Raw genomic sequence first — 17613 nt, 5'->3', positions numbered from 1 at the left:
TGGTGCCACGACAAAAAACCTTCCACTCAACATCAGTAAGATCAAAGAATTGATTGTAGACTTCAGGGAGGGGAAGTCGAGGGAACACACACCAGTCCTCATCGAAGGATCAGTGGTAGAAAGGGTGAGCAGTTTCAAGTTCCTGGAGTGTCAATATCTCTGGAGATCGATGCTGGGCTCAACATAATGATGCAATTACAAAGAAGACATGACAGCGGCTATATTTCATTAGGAGTATGGTATGTCACCAAAGACTCTCACTAATTTCTACAGTTGTACTGTGGAGAGGAGAGGATTCTAAATGGCTGCATCACCGTCTGGCATGGAGGGGCCACTGCACAGGGTCGGAAAAAGCTGCAGAAAACCGTGAGCTCTGCTTGCTCCGCCGTGGGCACTGGCCTCTCCAACATTGAGGACACCTTCAAAAGACAGCATCTCTAAAAGGTGGCATCGACCATTAAGGACCCCCATCACCCAGGTCATGTCTTCTTCTCGCTGCTACCATCAAGGAGCACATAAGGAGCCTGAAATCACACACGGAGCATTTCAGAAACAGCTATTTCCCCTCCGCCTTCAGATTTCCGAATGGACAATTAATCTGTGTACATTATCTCACTATTTTTTTGCTGTCTTTTTGCTCTACTTATTTAATTTTCAATGTATTTCTTATTATAATTTATAGTTCTTTTCATTATTATGTATTGCAATGTACTACAAGAAAATAAATTTCACAACATTTGCCGGTGGTATTAAACTTGATTCTGACTGTGAGTGAGAAGGAGTATTTTCTCTCCACATCCCTGAAGGCAGTGAAAGTTTATAAAGTGACTCCGCTGTTTTGGGTTAATTTGTTCACAGTGAAATGTAGTTTTTTTAAAATATAAGCGGAGTGACTGTGCAATAGGGCATCAGCTCAATGCAATCAGTAATGAAATCTCCCACTGCTTTATGGAACAGTCACAATCTAATATATTAGAGCATATTTTACGAATTAAATTAAAATTCAGAGTGTGTATGGTGTTTCAGCAGCTGAGAGAAGGCTGATATATTCAAAAAAAACTAAACCTGAGGGAATTTGTCGAATTTTAAACATGGCTATTGTCCCATTTATAAGACAGTAGTTTTCATTACTTTAGTGGACCATTGCCTGGCTGACAGAGGAAGCAAGTATCATTTGACAAGCCAGCAAAGGGAAATCAGAGGGCACTTTCAATGAATGATTTGCACATTATTGCTTCCAGTGAAATGGCCCTGTTTAATAATGGTGAAGCACTTGCAATAACTTACTGAGAAGCATTCGTCTGCTGTCTTAACTCAATTTGTCCATTAAATAAAAAAGCTCCACAGGCAAGGCCCACGTTTATTACCCAGCTACTTGCACTTGTGTAGGTGCTGCCATGAGTTCGACGGGCCGAAGGTCCTTTGCCCTGTGGTGAAGCTCATGATTCTATCAGGGTTATGGCTTGCATCAGTAACAGGCAGCGCCCAGTCCCGGTCAGACAGATTTTATTCAATAAAGCAGTCACGATTAACAGATACCATTCAGCAAAACAGTGGTTCTTAACCCAGAGTGGACAACCTTTTGCTGATGGGGAAGGTGGCATGTGTCGTGAAATTTGTTGTTATGAGCCAGCAGTATGATGCAATACATAATAATAAAAACATTGTTATTGTAAATTACAGAAAGTATGTAGGCCTCTGTCAGTCTTGATAGACCATGGGTTTTCACCTTGGAAAGTTTCCAGCGCGCAAGCCTGGGCAGAATTTTTTTTAATGGAAGACCAGCAGTTGCCCAAGCTGCAAGTCTCCCCGCTCCATGCCACCTAATGCCCTTCCCTTGTTGTCCAAGGGAAGGGCATTAGGACCCATACAGCTTGGCACCAGTGTCGTCACAGAGCAATGTGTGGTTAAGTGCCTTGCTCAAGGACACACACACACACACACAGCCTCAGTCAAGGCTTGAACTAGCGACCTTCAGATCACTAGACCAACACCTTAACCACTTGGCCACGTGCCAACACAACAGAAAGTATATATACTGTGTGTGTGTATATATATATATATATATATATATATATATATATATATATATATATATATATCCATTCAGAAATCGGATGGCAGAGGGGAAAAAGCTGTTCCTGAATCTTTGAGTGTGTGCCTTCAGGCTCCTGTACCTCCATCCTAATGATAACAATGAGAACAAGTCGTGTCCTGGGCGATGGGGTCCTTAATGATGCATATTGATTTTTTCAAGCATCGCTCTTTTTTGGAAGGACTGTGAGACATTAACAATGTTGAGATTACTTCAAAAGGAAATTCACCAAAAATAAGAATTAATAAAAAAAGTATATACTCCGTGGCCACTTTATTAGATAGCCCCTTCCTAATAAAGCGGATACTGAGTGTATGATCTTGGTCTTCTGCTGCTGCAGCCCATCCACTTCAAGGTTCGACATGTTGATCCATCATGGGCACTAGACTCCCCAGTTCCGGGACATCTTTAAGGAGCGAAGTCCCAAAGAGGTGGCATCTGTCATTAAGGACCTCCCATCACCTAGGACGTGCCCTACTCTCATTGCTTCCATTAGGGAGGATGTACAGAAGCCTGAAGACACGCACTCAATGATTCAGGAACAGCTTCTTCCCCTCTGCCATCCGATTTCTGAATGGACATTGAACCCATAACACTACCTCACTACCTTTTTTTCTCTCTCACTCTTTTTGCACTACTTAGTTAATTTAACTTTTTAATACATACGTAACATGCTATAATGTTTCACTACTAAGGCTAAAGTAATAGTTTCTCTGTAGCAGCAATATTTGGGTTATGACTAGAGGTAACGGGGCATGTTAGCCAATGAGCGGGATGTTGCTCTTTCTTGTGTGCCTGGGAGCCGAGAATTCGCGGTCTTTTGCTGGGAGAGATGGGGAGAGAGGACGCGAATGGAGGGAGTTGGTAGACCGCCAGACGGAGTGGACTTGGAGCGAGGGTCCGAAGGTCAGCAGTGATCGGAGGAAGTCGATGGTGGTCGAACGGCCTTGTCAGTGAGCTCCAACGTTTGCCATTAGAATGCTTCATGAGAATGGGCCCTTGTTTTTTGTTTCTTTACTAACCATGTAGTCAAATTAAGAATTATAAAGCTCAATTGTTTAATCATCTAATTAACATTTTCACCCACAGAATTGCCACTCACTGGATTTTTTTTTTGTAACTCCAGAGACTGTTGTACATGAAAATCCCAGGAGATCAACAGTCTCTGAGATACTCCAACCACCCCATCTGGTGCCAAGAATTATTCCATAGTCTAACTTAGATCCCATTTACTCCCTATTCTGATGTTTGGTCTGAACAACAACTGAACCTCTTGACCGTGTCTGCCTGCTTTTATGCCTTGAGTTGCTGCCACACGATTGGCTGATTAGATAACTGCATTAGCGAGCAGGTATACAGGTGTACCTAATAAAGTGGCCACTGAAGTACTTGCCAGGTTGGTTGCCTCGTAGTAAGACTGGGTGTTGTCCATAGGATACTTGCAACATCATCAGGTGTTAATAAGGAGCCCATGTTTCATCAAGTGTGAACAAATGAGGGTTTCTTTAGGAAAAGGGTGGGAATCGTTGCTCTAAGAACAGTAATAAGTAAGTCGTTACTGATATTAACTCCTGAAAGAGACTATCACAATGGAGTAGCTGGCAGAATGATGGCCTCACAGTTCCAGGGACCCTGGTTCAGACTTCTGGATTATCTTGTCACTGGCCCAAATGCAGACGAGAGACACTGAAGCAGGTCGATAGTTCACAAACTTTAATCCGGACAGAGTTAGAAGGAAAGGAAAACAATAAACGCTAGGCCAAACGGGGCCATTAACTAAAACTCTCAAATGGAAAATGAAGCCAACCCTGCAGCCGAAAGGAATAACTAAATATAAAATGATTACCGCTAGTCTTCAGAGTCAGTTGACGCGACAGTCCAATTTCTCAGGCAAGGCCGAATGCAAGCAGGCAGCGAAATGTTGCTGTGCTTTGCTCAAGTCTCAACAAGCACTACAATGAAAAGAATGGAGTTAAATACCATCACCTTGAAATAATAATTAGCTTACACATGCTTATTCACAAGCGCAATTGCCGTATCTGCTGCGCTGCCAAATCCATGGTTGTGACATGTCTGTGTGGATTTTAAACGTTTTCCCAGTGACCGTATGTATTTCCACCAGATGTTCCACTTTCTTTCTTCATGGTGAACTGTGGAATTCAGTGGAACAAAGGACTCTGGGAATACAGGCTCATAATTCATTGAAATTGCATAAGATAATGGTGAGGCCTAATTTGAAGGATTGTGTGAAATTTTGTTCACCTACCTCCAGGAAAGATGTAAACAAGGTTGAAAGAGGGCAGAGAAAATTTACAAGGATGTTGCTGGGTCATGAGGACCTGAGTTATAAGGAAAGATTGGTTAGGTTAGGACTTTATTCCCTGGAACGTAGAAGATTGAGAGATTTGATGGAGGTATGCAAAATTATGAAGGGTATAGATAAGGTAAATGCAAGCAGGTTTTTTTCCACTGAGGTTAGGTGGGACTATAACCAGAGGTCATGGGTTAAGGATGAAAGGTGAAAAGGTTAAGGGGAACATGAGGAGAAAATTCTTCACTCAGCGGGTGGTGACAGTGTGGACCAAGCTGCCAACACAAGTGGTGGATTTCAACGTTTAAGAGAAGTTTGGACAGATATATGGGTGGTGGGCATGTGGAGGGCTGTGGTCCCAGTGCAGGTTGATGGGAGGAGGCAGTTTAAATGGTTCGGTATGGACTAGATGGGCCGATGATGAGCTGTACTTTTCTATGACTTTATCCAAAATAAACGTGAATTGATAGGTTCATAAACTGCCCCTACCTAGTGTGCAGGTGAGTGGGAGAATCTGAAAGGATTTGTTGGGAAGAATAAATGAGGAATCATGTAAATGCACCCCTGGTGATTGACTCAGACTCAGTAGACCCTTTTTTGTTTTCTACAACACTGACACACTTGATCCAATTCACAGCACTCCCCTGAGGATTAAATTCTATAACTCAGTGACCTGTTATGGTTATTATTCCATTGTGGATTTATTGAGTATGCCCACAAGAAAATGAATCTCTGGGTTGTATGTGGTGACATAGATGTACTTTGATAATAAAATTTACTTTGAACTTTGGAATACAATTGAGACTTCAAATCATTGACATTGATCGATTCAACTTGATTTCAACACTATTGCATTTCCATGGTGCCTCAGGCAATAACATTCAAGAAACGTGTTGCTGTTTGTGTTTCAATTTCACATTTATTGCCTTGACTTGTTTAAATGCTATCAAGATCAGTATTTGGAAAAGGAATTGTTGCTGCCCAATAAGAAGGATTTATCCCAGTGCGAACCATAAACCCAGAGGTACATAACTCTGACACAAAAAGCACAATCTCCCGGTGGCCTCCCATTTCAATTCTACTTTCCATTCCCATTCCAACATGTCAGTCTATGACCTCTTCTTTGCCAGGATGAGGCCACACTCAGGTTGGAGGAGCAACACCTCATATTCCATCTGGGCGGCCTCCAAACTGATGGCATTAACATCAATTTCTCGAACTTCCAGTAATTGCCCCCCCTTCACCATTCCTCATTCCTGTTTCCCTCCTAACCTACCCATTACCTCCTTATGGTGCTCCTCCCCCTTCCTTTCTTCCATGGTCATCTGTCCTCTCCTATCAGAACCCCCCTTCTCTAACCCTTTATCTCTTTCACCAATCGACTTCCCAGCTATTTACCACACCCCCTCCCCTTCTCCTGACTCCACCTATCACCTGCCACCTTGAACTTCTTCCTCTACTCCCCTACCTTCTTACTCTGACTTCTCCTCTTTTTCTTCAGTCCTGATAAACTGTCTCAGCCCGAAACATCGACTTTTACTCTTTTCCGTAGATGCTGCTTGACCTGCTGAGTTCCTCCGGCATTGTGTGGGTGAGTTGCTCTGTATTTCCAGCATTTGCTGGTTTTCTTATGTATGGTAATTAATCAGAACATCCCAGGCACCCCAGAAACTTCAGTCTGGAAATCCCTAGAACCTACAAATCTTTATATAGAGGATAGATAGTGAGACCCGATTTGTGTCACCACAGAAATTGGTCGAGATAGGAACAATTGCAACATTAACCAGAATTTTGGATGGGTAGATGCTGGAATCAGCATGGATAACTTGGGATGAAGGGCCAGTTTCTATGCCGTATTACTCTGACTCTATAACTATAACTGGAGTGCTATGGTAGCGTAGTGGTTAGCATAACACTTTACAGCGCCAGCAATCTGGTTTCAATTCCCGCCGCTGCCTTTAAGGAGTTTTTACGTTCTCCCTGTGACCGCGTGGGTTTCTTCCGGGTGCTTCGGTCTCCTCCCACATTCCAAAGACATACAGGTTAATAGGTTAATTGATCAAATGGGCGTGATTGGGCAACAAGGACTCATTGGGCTGGGAGGTCCTGTAACCATGCTGTATCTCTCCCAGTTCCACCTATCACCTGCCACCTTGTACTACTTCCTTCCCTCCCCCCACCTTCTTACTCAGACTCCTCCCCTTCCTGCTCTGACTCCTCCCCTTCCTGCTCTGACTCCTCCCCTTCCTTTCCAGTCCTGAAGTAGAATCTCGGCCTGACACGTCGACTGCTTATTCATTTCCATAGATGCTGCCTGACCTGCTGAGTTCCTCCAGCATTGTGCGTGTGTGTTGCACTATATGCACTTTTGAAGGCTGCCCACTTACCAAGCACCTTTGCCAGAAAACAGCCTGCCCCAATCTACACTTGGCAGATCATTTCTGAGACCTTTCTCCAATTTAGAAACTCAACATAACAGGAAGTCTCGCGGTCTTTCCTGTCAGAAACCATTGTGCTTCTTTACCACTGTGAAATTTGATTCTGTTAACACGTTGTCTAGGAACTTTTACTTCCACTCACCTGCCTATTAATTCCCCCTGGGACCCCCCTCCTCCTTCCTTTCTCCTATGGTCCACCCTCCTCTCCTATCAGATTCTTTCCTCTCCAGCCTTTGACCTTTCCCACCCACCTGGCTTCACCTTTCACTGTCCAGCCAGCCTCCTTCCCTTCCCCCCACCTTTTTATTCCGGCATCTTCCCGCTTCCTTCTCAGTCCTGAAGAAGGATCTCGGCCCAAAATGTCGACTGTCCATAGATGCTGCCTGACCTGCTGAGTCCCTCCAGCGTTTTGCGTGTGTTGCTCTAAATAAATAGACTCAGTTAATATAATTACTACTGCAAGTGGCATAGAAAGATTTTTTTCTAAATCACTATCACCGTACTTTGCTCTCACTTCCATAAGTACCTACCAGAGTTAATTTAGCAAGCTCTGCTAGTTTAATGGTTCAATTTAATATGTACAATATATACAATGTACAACTTGAAATCCTTACTCCTCACAGCCTTCCATGAAACAGAAAGAAACCCCCAAAGAATGAATGACAGAAAACATTAGAACCCCCAAAGTCCCCCTCCCCCTCCCTAGCAAGGAAGAGAGTGATATCGCTCCTGCAACAATGAAGGGGAAGCCAACTGTTTCGATGTTACAATCTGCAGTGTCAACTTCTCAACCCCTGATGCCAGGCTAACAGGTCTGTAGTTTCCTTTCTGCTGCCTCCCACCCTTCTTAAATAGCGGAGTAACATTTGCAATTTTCCAGTCATCCGGTACAATGCCAGAATCTATCGATTCTTGAAAGATCATTGCTAATGCCTCCGCAATCTCTCCAGCTACTTCCTTCAGAACCCGAGGGCGCATTCCATCAGGACCAGGAGGTTTATCCACCCTCAGACCATTAAGCTTCCTGAGCACCTTCTCAGTCGTAATTTTCACTGCACGTACTTCACTTCCCTGACACTCTTGAATGTCCGGTATACTGCAGACGTCTTCAACTGTAAAGACTGATGCATAATACGCATTCAGCTCCTCTGCCATCTCCAGCATCATTTTGTATTGATCCTATATCTACCCTTGACTCTCCTTTACCCCTTTATTTACTTAAAAAAGCTTTTAGTATCTTCTTCAATATTGATCACCAGGATCCCTTCATAATTCATCTTTTCCTTCCAAATGACCTTCTTAGTTTCCCTCTGCAAGATTTTAAAAGTTTACCAATTCTCTATCTTCCCACTAGCTCTGACTTCCTTGTATGCCCTCTCTTCGGCCCTCTTTAAAGGGCTGAAGAAAGAATCTGATAGGAAAGTGGTCCCTGGGTGAAACGGAAGCAGGAGGAGCACCAGAGAGAGGGGTTGAAAACAGGAGGGGTGAGAGGGGAACCAGGATGAAAGAAGAGGAGCAGGATAAATTACCAGAAGTTAGAAATCAATGTTCATGCCGGCTGAAGGCTACCCAGACAGGATTTAAGATGTTGCTCCTCCATCCTAACTGTACCCTCAACATGGCAATCAAGGAGGCCATGGAGAGATATGTCGGAATGGGAATGGGCAGTCAAATTGAAATGGGTGGTCACTGGAAGATCTTTCTAATCCCCAGTTGTAGTGCTAGTAGATACGGCTCCTAGAAACATTGGCCTTGAATTTACTGGAATGGGACTGCTTACCGGGAAAAAAAATTATTTCCTTGCTTTACTTGGGTGAAAGTACAAACCTTTAATTATATATCAGTGAAGAAACAATGGGTGGAGACAACCCATGCACTCTCCAGCGCTTACAGAGAACCAGTCGTCTCTCAGTTCATCCCAGAGAGTGTATGATAACTTCAGAAAATATAGCAGTCATTAAAACACAGCAAGATCCCATGATGATCACCAAAGAATCTGTTTTCCTGCCATTGATTGAGGGATAAGGATTGCCTGGAACAGTTGAGAGAACCTGCCTGCTCTACAGGTTAAGGTAATGGAATCTCTCATTTCCACCAGCAACAAATCCCCAGCACAGGACTGTAAGGGGTACATGAGCCCCAGGCTTACATTCAGATCTGATGCACAGTTTCAACTCAAAATGTTGACAGGCCTGTTTAACCCACAGCAAAATGCTGGAGGAACACAGCAGGTCAGGCAGCATCCATGGAAATGAATAGATAGTCGACTTTTCAGGCCGAGACCCTCCTTCAGGACTGAGAAGGAAAAGGGGGGAGATTCCAGAAAAAAAAAAGGTGGGAGGGAAGGAAGGAAGTTAGCTGGAAGGTGACAGGTGAAGCTAGCCAGGTAGATGGGAAAGGTCAAAGGCCGGAGAAGAAGGAATCTGGTAGAAGAGGAGAGTGGACCATAGGAGAAAGGGAGCCACTGCCATGAGGGAGGAGGGTACACACATTCACACCAGGCCCACTAGACTCAAAAGCAATCACTTTCCCCAAGCCATCGGGCTGATCAACATCTCCAATCACAAACTCACCCCACCACCCCTACATACACATCACTTTATGAATATATGATCAGTCTATGTATATATCAGTTACTAGTACATTGTGCTTTATAGGAGTCCTTTATACTTACATTTATTGTATTTTTATTGAGTCCTTTTTGCTTATTGTATTTTTACGCACCACTGGATCTGAAGTAATAATAATTTAATTACCAGTGTAATTAATGACAATATGTGTAATTAATGACAATAAATAATCTTGAATCTCGAAATGATGCTGGACCCACTGAGTTCTTCCGGCAGCTTCATTACTGCTCCCGATCCCAACATCCAAAGTCTCTTGTGCCTTCACGTTGTGTCCACAGTATCAGGGCAGACTGACCAAATCATTTAAATTGACTGTCCGGCAGCTGGATAAATGTGCACTTTATTAAGATAGTGAGGGAATCAATGCTAAACTACCACTTGGACTCATTCATTATTTAAATTGAACCTTCATGTATAATTTAAAAGGCAAAGACTATGATTGCATTGAAACAATTTTCCAAAAAAAACCCTCTAAAACTTAAAACAAATACATCAGAAGTCTTGAACAACATCCTTTATGTTCTGGAAAAAGAAAGCAGTCCATGGCCTCCCCTTGTGTGATAATGAGGACACCCACAGAGTGGAGGAGCAACACCTTATATTCCATCTGGGTAGCCTCCAACCTGATGGCATGAATATAGAGTTTTCCTTCTGGTAAAAAAATTTCCCTCCCCCTCACCTCTTCTTCTATGGCCCACTCTGGTCTCTTCTCACCTGTCTATCACCTCCTCCTGGTGACACTTTCTCCTATGGTCCACTCTCCGCTCTTATCTGATTCCTTCATCTCCAGCTCTTTACCTTTTCCACACACCTGGCTTCACTTATCACCTTCTACCTATCCTCCTTTCCTTCCCTGTCCCATCTTTTTTATTCTGGCGTCTTCCCACTTCCTTTCTAGTCCTGAAGAAGGCCTAAAATAATGACTGTTTGTTCACTTCCATGGATGATAAGTGACCTGCCGAGTTCTTCTGGCATTTTGTGTTGCTTTGGATTTCCAGCATCTGCAGAATCTCTTGCTCTTATGAAACAGGTTCTTATCTAGAAATGGCCTCAATTTCAGCAGATCATCAGCAGGAAATTCATTGTGTCCACTTTCAATTGCTCCAATTGAGCCGTCCCTGAAGAACCAGCTCAGCAAACAGTTCACAAAATGGTGGCTGCAGGAACAGTCCCACAAAATGGCAGCTTCTATTCCTTCAACCACATGGCAAGAATAAAGATTTGTCTGTTTCCACTGCCCTTTCCTTATTCCATTTGCTGATTTCTGGCCAGTAGCACCACCAGATAAAGATTTTGGCTACCTATCGTGTTTACGTCTCTCTTAATCTCACGTTATGATCTAATGCCATTAATTCACCTCTCAGCATCCATCACTCCAAGATAAACAAGTCCAGCCTATCCAATCTCTCCCTATGACTGAAGTCCTCCAGTCTAGGCACCACCCCAGTAAATTTGCACTGTGCTCTCTTCTGTATAACAATATACTTCTTATCAAGTGGTGTCAAATTGTTGTTACTCGCCTAGTGTGGTAGTGTCGTGGGTAGTGCTTGTTGCTCTCATTTTCGGCTTCTACTGCTGGCTAGCAGTCTTGCAAAAAGGAGAGCTGAGTGTGTAAGTTGGTCCCTGCCAGTACATAGCCTCTCCAACAGCAAGCCTCATGTAATGCCTCCTCGCAGGTGGCACACAGAAACTGAACTCCTTTTGGACTCAGGCTGAACTACAGAGGATGGGAGGGGATCTGACCCACTGGGATGTGGACACGCCTCGGTGCTCGTGAACCAGATTCCCCAGCTATGGGTAAATAGCCCCACTGCCTTGTGGGCAGCCTCGGGAGAGACGAAGGCTACAGGATTGAACCCAGACAGCAAATCCAGAGTGGAGCCCCTAAGGCAGCTGGACATCTTTGAACATCCTTCCAGCAGCTCCTGCAGCCAAGCTGGTGCCAAACATATTGCTTCATAAGCTTTCCTTTGGATTACACTGGTGAGGCCGAAAGGGGGATCTTGACAACTGGGCATCTCAGGATCTCCACACCATCCGTCCAGGCTTGGGATGATGATCTTCGTCACCCGTTGTCCTTTGAGACAGATGGATGCCAACCAACCTTATCATGTGGCAACCAGAACTGCAGGCAATACTCCGAGCATTCTAACCAGTGCTTATTTGGGGATAGTACAGAGTTGCTGTTGTGTGGATACACACAGTATTCAATACATATCCTCCTGCCTCAATCAACCGGAAAACTCCTTCCTGTCAGGATGAGGAGCACAAATACATGGGATTTCCTGCATCTGGTGGTTATCCAAGGTCCCTTTCCAGGGAAGCATCAGATGGATGGAAGGAAGAAAGGGCGTAACTTTCAATGGTATGGTTGGGTGGAAAAGTGGTGAGATTCCTGAATCAGAAGTCCCGGATTGAGGGCTGCAAAAATGGGAGCCAAAATCCCATTTTAATACGAGAGATTTGGATAAATAAGTTCAATTCAAGTTTAACTATCATTCAACCGTACACGAATACCATGAATAGAGACAAACGCAACAGCGTTTCTCAGGGGCTAAGGCACAAAATCTGCATTTTAGATGTGAACTTCGACTGCTAAGAATCCCTTTACCTTCAGCTCCTTATTCAGATCTAGTTCATTTCACGACACCCAATCTAGAATTGCCTTTCCTCTAGTGGGCTCAACCACAAGCTGCACTAAAAGGCCAACTTGTAAATTTTCTCATTGGGATCCAGCACCAACCTGATTTTCCCAATCTACCTGCATATTGAAAACCCCCATAACTATGAGAACATTGCCCTTTTGACATGACCTTTCTATCTCCTATTGTAATTTGTTGCCCACATCCTGGCTACTGTTCAGAGGCCTGGATATAACTCCCACCAGGGTCTGTTTACCCCTGCAGTTTCTTAACTCTACCCGCAATGATTCTACATCTTCTGATCATATGTTACCTCTTTCTAGGGATCTAAATTCATTTTTTACCAACAGAACTACCCCCCGCTCCTTCTGTCTACCTGCCTGTCCTTTCGATACAAGGTGTATCCTTGGATGTCAAACTCCCAACTGTAATCTTCTTTGAGCCAGGACTCAGTGATGTCTGCAACTTCGTGCCTGCCAATCTCTAACTGCTCTATGAGATCATCTACCTTATTCTGGGTACTGAGTGCATTGAAATATTACACCTTCAGTCCTGTGTTCTTCACCCTTTTTGATTTTGTCCCCATGTTGCACTGCAACTTATCCTAATGACTGCATTTTTACCCTGTCATGCACCTGTCCTTCCTGACACTCTCGCTACACACTGCATCTACTTGTATAACAACCGCCCCGGCCTCCACCCTATGACTCTGGTTCCCATCCCCTTTGAAACCCTCCTGCAGCAGCTCTAGCAAAGTTGCCCATAAAGAGGATATTGGTCCCCCTAGGGTTCAGATGTAACCCGTCCCTTTTGTACAGGTAATACCTTCCCCGGAAGAGATTTCAATTATCCGTAAATCTGAACCCCTGCCCTCTGCGCTAGTTCCTCAGCCACACATTCACCTGCCAACTCATCTATTCTTACCCTTAGTGACAGGTGGCATACAGTAGGCAACAACCCTGAGATTGCTTCCTTGGAGATCCTGCTTTTCAGTTTTCTACCTAGCTCCCTAAATTCTCTCTTCAGGACCTCCTCCCATTTCATACCTACTGTCTGTGATTGGTGCCTGTGTTACCACATTTCTGGCTGCCCACCCTCCCCTTTTAGAGGATCTAAAACGTCTAGGGGTATGATTCTCACTTGGGTTGTGAAAGGTACTGGTTCAGATCCCGGTCGAGCCCCCAATTTTGTTACGTACCAGTAGCAATAGATCATACACTGAGTCAGGTTTTAATGTTAAAACTATTATCTTTATTAGTATCTGAAACATCCCTGACCCCGGCACCTGGGAGCCAATTTAATATCCAGATGTCACTTTTACATCCACAAAATCTCGTGTCTCCTCCTGTAATGGTGGAATCGTCTATCACTCCTCTTCTACCCCCCTTCCCTTCAGAGCCACAGCACCAGAATCAGTGCCAGAGACCCAGCTGCTGCAGCCCCCCCCCCAACAGTATCCAACACAATATACTTACTATCAAGAGGAACAGCCAGAGGAGTACTCTGCACTGGCTTCCCACTTCCTTTCCCTCTCCTGACAGTCACCCAGATACCTGTCTCCTGCAACCTGGAGGTGATTACTTCCTATCGACCACCTCCTCAGTTTCATGTACAAGCTGAAGACCATCGGGCTGCTGCTCCGGCTCCTTAACGGGTGCTCTGAGGAGCTGCAGCTTGCAGCTCCTGCTAAAGATGTGGCTATCTGGGAGGATGGAGGTCTCCCAGAATTCCCACATCTCACACGGTGAGCACAACACAGCCCCTGGAGCCATCCTCACTGCTCTAACAGATGAAAAACTTAACCTCGCCCAAACCTGTTCTCGCCTAAGCCTGTTGAGCCAAAGCCTTCCACTCTAACACTGACCCAAAGAATAGATCTGGTGAATTTATAATGTTTCAATAGTGGGTGTAACTGTGTATGTAGGTGCAGAAAGCAAAACTGCAAGCAATAATTCTGCTGTTAGCTATCAAAGAATCTTCCATACACTTTTATTCCAGTGCGCATCTTCCCTTGTGTAATGACTGTCCATAAACAGGACTGGAGTATCTTTTAGAAGACTCTAATGTTCACTTTGGAGTTTTAGCTGCCAGACCTTCAGCTGAAGTTTCTCCAGTCACGCGCCACGTGACATGCACGGAAAGATCCCAAAGAATTTGAAATTAAACTGGAGGGATGTTGCTGGGTCTTAAGGACCTGAGTTATTGGGAAAGGCTGAATAGGTTAGGACTTTATTCCCTGAAGCATAGGAGAGTGAAGAGAGATTTGATGGAGGTACACAAAATTATGAGAGGTATAGGGCAGGGTAAATGCAAACAGGTTTTTTTCTAGTGAGGTTGGGTGAGTGTGAATAGAACAAGAGGTCATAGGTTGAGGGTAAAGAGTGAAATGGTTACGAGGAACATGAGGGGGAACCTTTTCACTCAGAAGAGGTGAGAGCATGGAAGGAACTGTAAGCAGAAGTGGTGGATGGAGGTTCAATTTCAACATTTAAGAAAAGTTTGCATAGTACATGGATGGGAAGGGTATGGAGGGCCATAGTCCAGGGGCAGGTTGATGGGACTAGGTAGAATAATAATTTGGCATAGACTAAATGGGCTATAATGCTCTGTGACTCTAGAAATACTTTCTCACCCTAGTAACACGAGTCAAAAGGAACAACTAAAAATTATTAAAGCTGTTGACCAGAAAGAACTAAAATCTGCAAATCAACAAACAAGAATGAGGCAAGGGCAGTGGAAGCAAACAAAGTAAATGTCTTTGTTCTTGCCAGGTGGTTGTAGGAATGGAGGCTGCCATTTTGTTGGACTGCTCTTGCAGCGGCCATTTTGTGAACTCTTTGGTGAACTGGTTTTTGCTCAGGGATGGCTCAACCAGAGCAAATGAAAGTGGATGTGAAGAGCTCCCTGATGATGACCTGCTAAACTTGAGACCACTTCCAGATAAGAAGCTATTTATTCAGTTATGTAAGCGTGGCAGGCCTGTGATCTGAAGAAGCCTGAGCCCAGTGTTTGACTGACTTGGCTAAACAAGTTTGAGGTGAAAAGAACAAAGGAACTTACCTGATGAAAAAGTCTGGGAGAAGGGTCATAAAGTAATACCATTTGTAGCCTTGGGCCAGATGAATGAGACATCAGTCAGATGAGTCTGAGCTAACAAAATTGAAAGATAATAGATTGATCTGACAAGGAAAAGGATAAGAATGGAGGATATTGGGAGTACAGACAGTGACAACTCTGTCGACCAATCATCACAAAAGTGGAAGAACCCCACATTGGAAATGTGGAGATTACATCAGGATCACAAGGAACACGTGACCAACATAGACTCCTTTTCCCTAGCATTACCTTTTCTGTTCTTTGACTGTTCAGGAAAGGTCAGGGAAATCTAATAGGAGTGTGCACAGGAATTTAGTTTTGTACATGCTTGTTGTTAACTGAACCAACAAAGATACTTATTAAAGGTATGTACTTACCTGTCGTTAATTGGGGGACTGCTGCGTCGAGCACCTCCGCTCCATTCACCAATATCTGAACTTCCCTGTGGCCAGACATTGTAATTCCGATTCCCATTGCTGTTCCAACACGTTGGTCCATGGCCTCTTCTTAAGGCAAGATGAGGCCAACTTCAGGGCAGTGGAGCAGCACTTTACAGCCTCCAACCTGTTGGTATGAATATAGACTTCTCCATCTAGTAAAAATGAAATTCCACTCCCCCTCCCCTCTTCTTCTATTCCCCACTTACCTCTTCTCACCTGCCTATCACTTTCCCCTGGATCCCCTCCTCCTTCCCTTTCTCCTATGGTCTAATTTCCGCTAACAGGTTTCTTTCTCTCCAGCCCTTTACCTTTCCTACCCACTTGGCTTCACTTACCTCCTTCTAGCTATCATCCTTTCCCTCTCCCACCTTGTTATTCTGGTGTATCCCCCTTCTTTTCCAGTCCTGAAGAAGGGACTTGGCCTGGAATGTCAACTGTTTATTCATTTCCATAGATGCTGCCTGCCCTGCTGAGTTCCTCCAGCATTTTATATGTGTTACTTTGGATTTCCAGCATCTGCAGAATTTCTCATGTTTATAATAAAGGTATTAGTCAATTAGAAACATAGAAAACCTACAGCACAATACAAGCCCTTCAGCCCACAAAGTCGTACCGAACATGTCCTTACCTTAGAAATTACTAGGCTTACCTATAGCCCTCTATTTAATACAGATTCGCTCTATGCCTAACTGATTATTATTGTTGAGGGCTAATACCTATAGCGGAACATTGCAATCCAAATGTTCAGGTGTACAAATGCCAAATACAACAATAAGAATCTCAACCCAAAAGATCCATTATTTCCGTTGAGTTCCTCCAGTGTTGCGTGTTTAATATTTCAGGAACATTTAAGTAATACTGTTAATATATTTTTTGATTAAGCATTCATTTAAAAAATTCATTACATGTCATAAGTAAAGTACGTGAATTGCATATGTCCTGACGCCACCCCGTGATTCGTGCGTGTCACGCTTAAAGTAAAAACTAAGTTAGACTCACTTTCCGGGCTCCGTCTTTTTCTTGCAGTTAGATTTATGTTTTGGGGTCACAAGTAGTGACAGTAGTAGATGGGATAGATCAGCAGATCGAGCAGCTTGCCATGCACTGTGCAGGATGCCAAAATGTCCAGAAGATGACAAGAGCGGGGCCTCACCATCCCTGGGAATGGCCTCAGCTAAGTCCACTTTGCTGAAGTGTTTTCCTCCAGAAATGTTTGCGACAATATCTTCTATCTTGGGCAGAAGATATCGATCAACTTTCAGTACTGGGTAGATGGTGACCTTAAAATCACCACAGATCCTGACAGACCCATTCTTCTTGGCTACTGGGACCACTGGCGTTGCCCATGGGCTCCACTCAGTCTTTAAAGAACTCCTTCAGCTTCCATGTGATCTAGTTCACTGTCTACTTTATCACCGATGGTATAAAGAACCAGTCGGGCTTTGTAAACCTTGGATGTGGCTTTTTCATTTAACGCTATTTTACCCTTGATATGTTTGAGTTTTCCAATGCCATCCCTGAACACTGCTGTGACATCATCCAGTACCTTTCTTAATTCACTGCCAGTTAACTGTTGCAGGGGATGTGGCATGCAAACGGTGGACGGATCTCCAAGTTGTAATTGTAGTTCTCTCAGCCAATCACAATGCTCGCCCTCCTGTTTTTACCAAGTCAAGTCAAGTCACTTTTTATTGTCATTTCGACCATAATTGCTGGTACAGTACACAGTAAAAATGAGACAACGTTTTTCAGGACCATGGTGTTACATGAGACAATACAAAAACTACACTGAACTACAAGAAAACAACACAGAAAACAAACTACTCTATACTACAGACCTACCTAGGACTGCATAAAGTGCACAAAACAGTCCAGGCATTACAATAAATAATAAACAGGACAATAGGCACAGTAGGCACCACAAACAAGTCTAACGTGGTTGCTGTTTGTTGAAGAGGTCA

This window comes from Hemitrygon akajei, chromosome 24 (genome assembly GCF_048418815.1).
Source record: "Hemitrygon akajei chromosome 24, sHemAka1.3, whole genome shotgun sequence".
NCBI classification, from domain to species: Eukaryota; Metazoa; Chordata; class Chondrichthyes; order Myliobatiformes; family Dasyatidae; genus Hemitrygon; species Hemitrygon akajei.
This window is presented reverse-complemented; position numbering follows the sequence as displayed.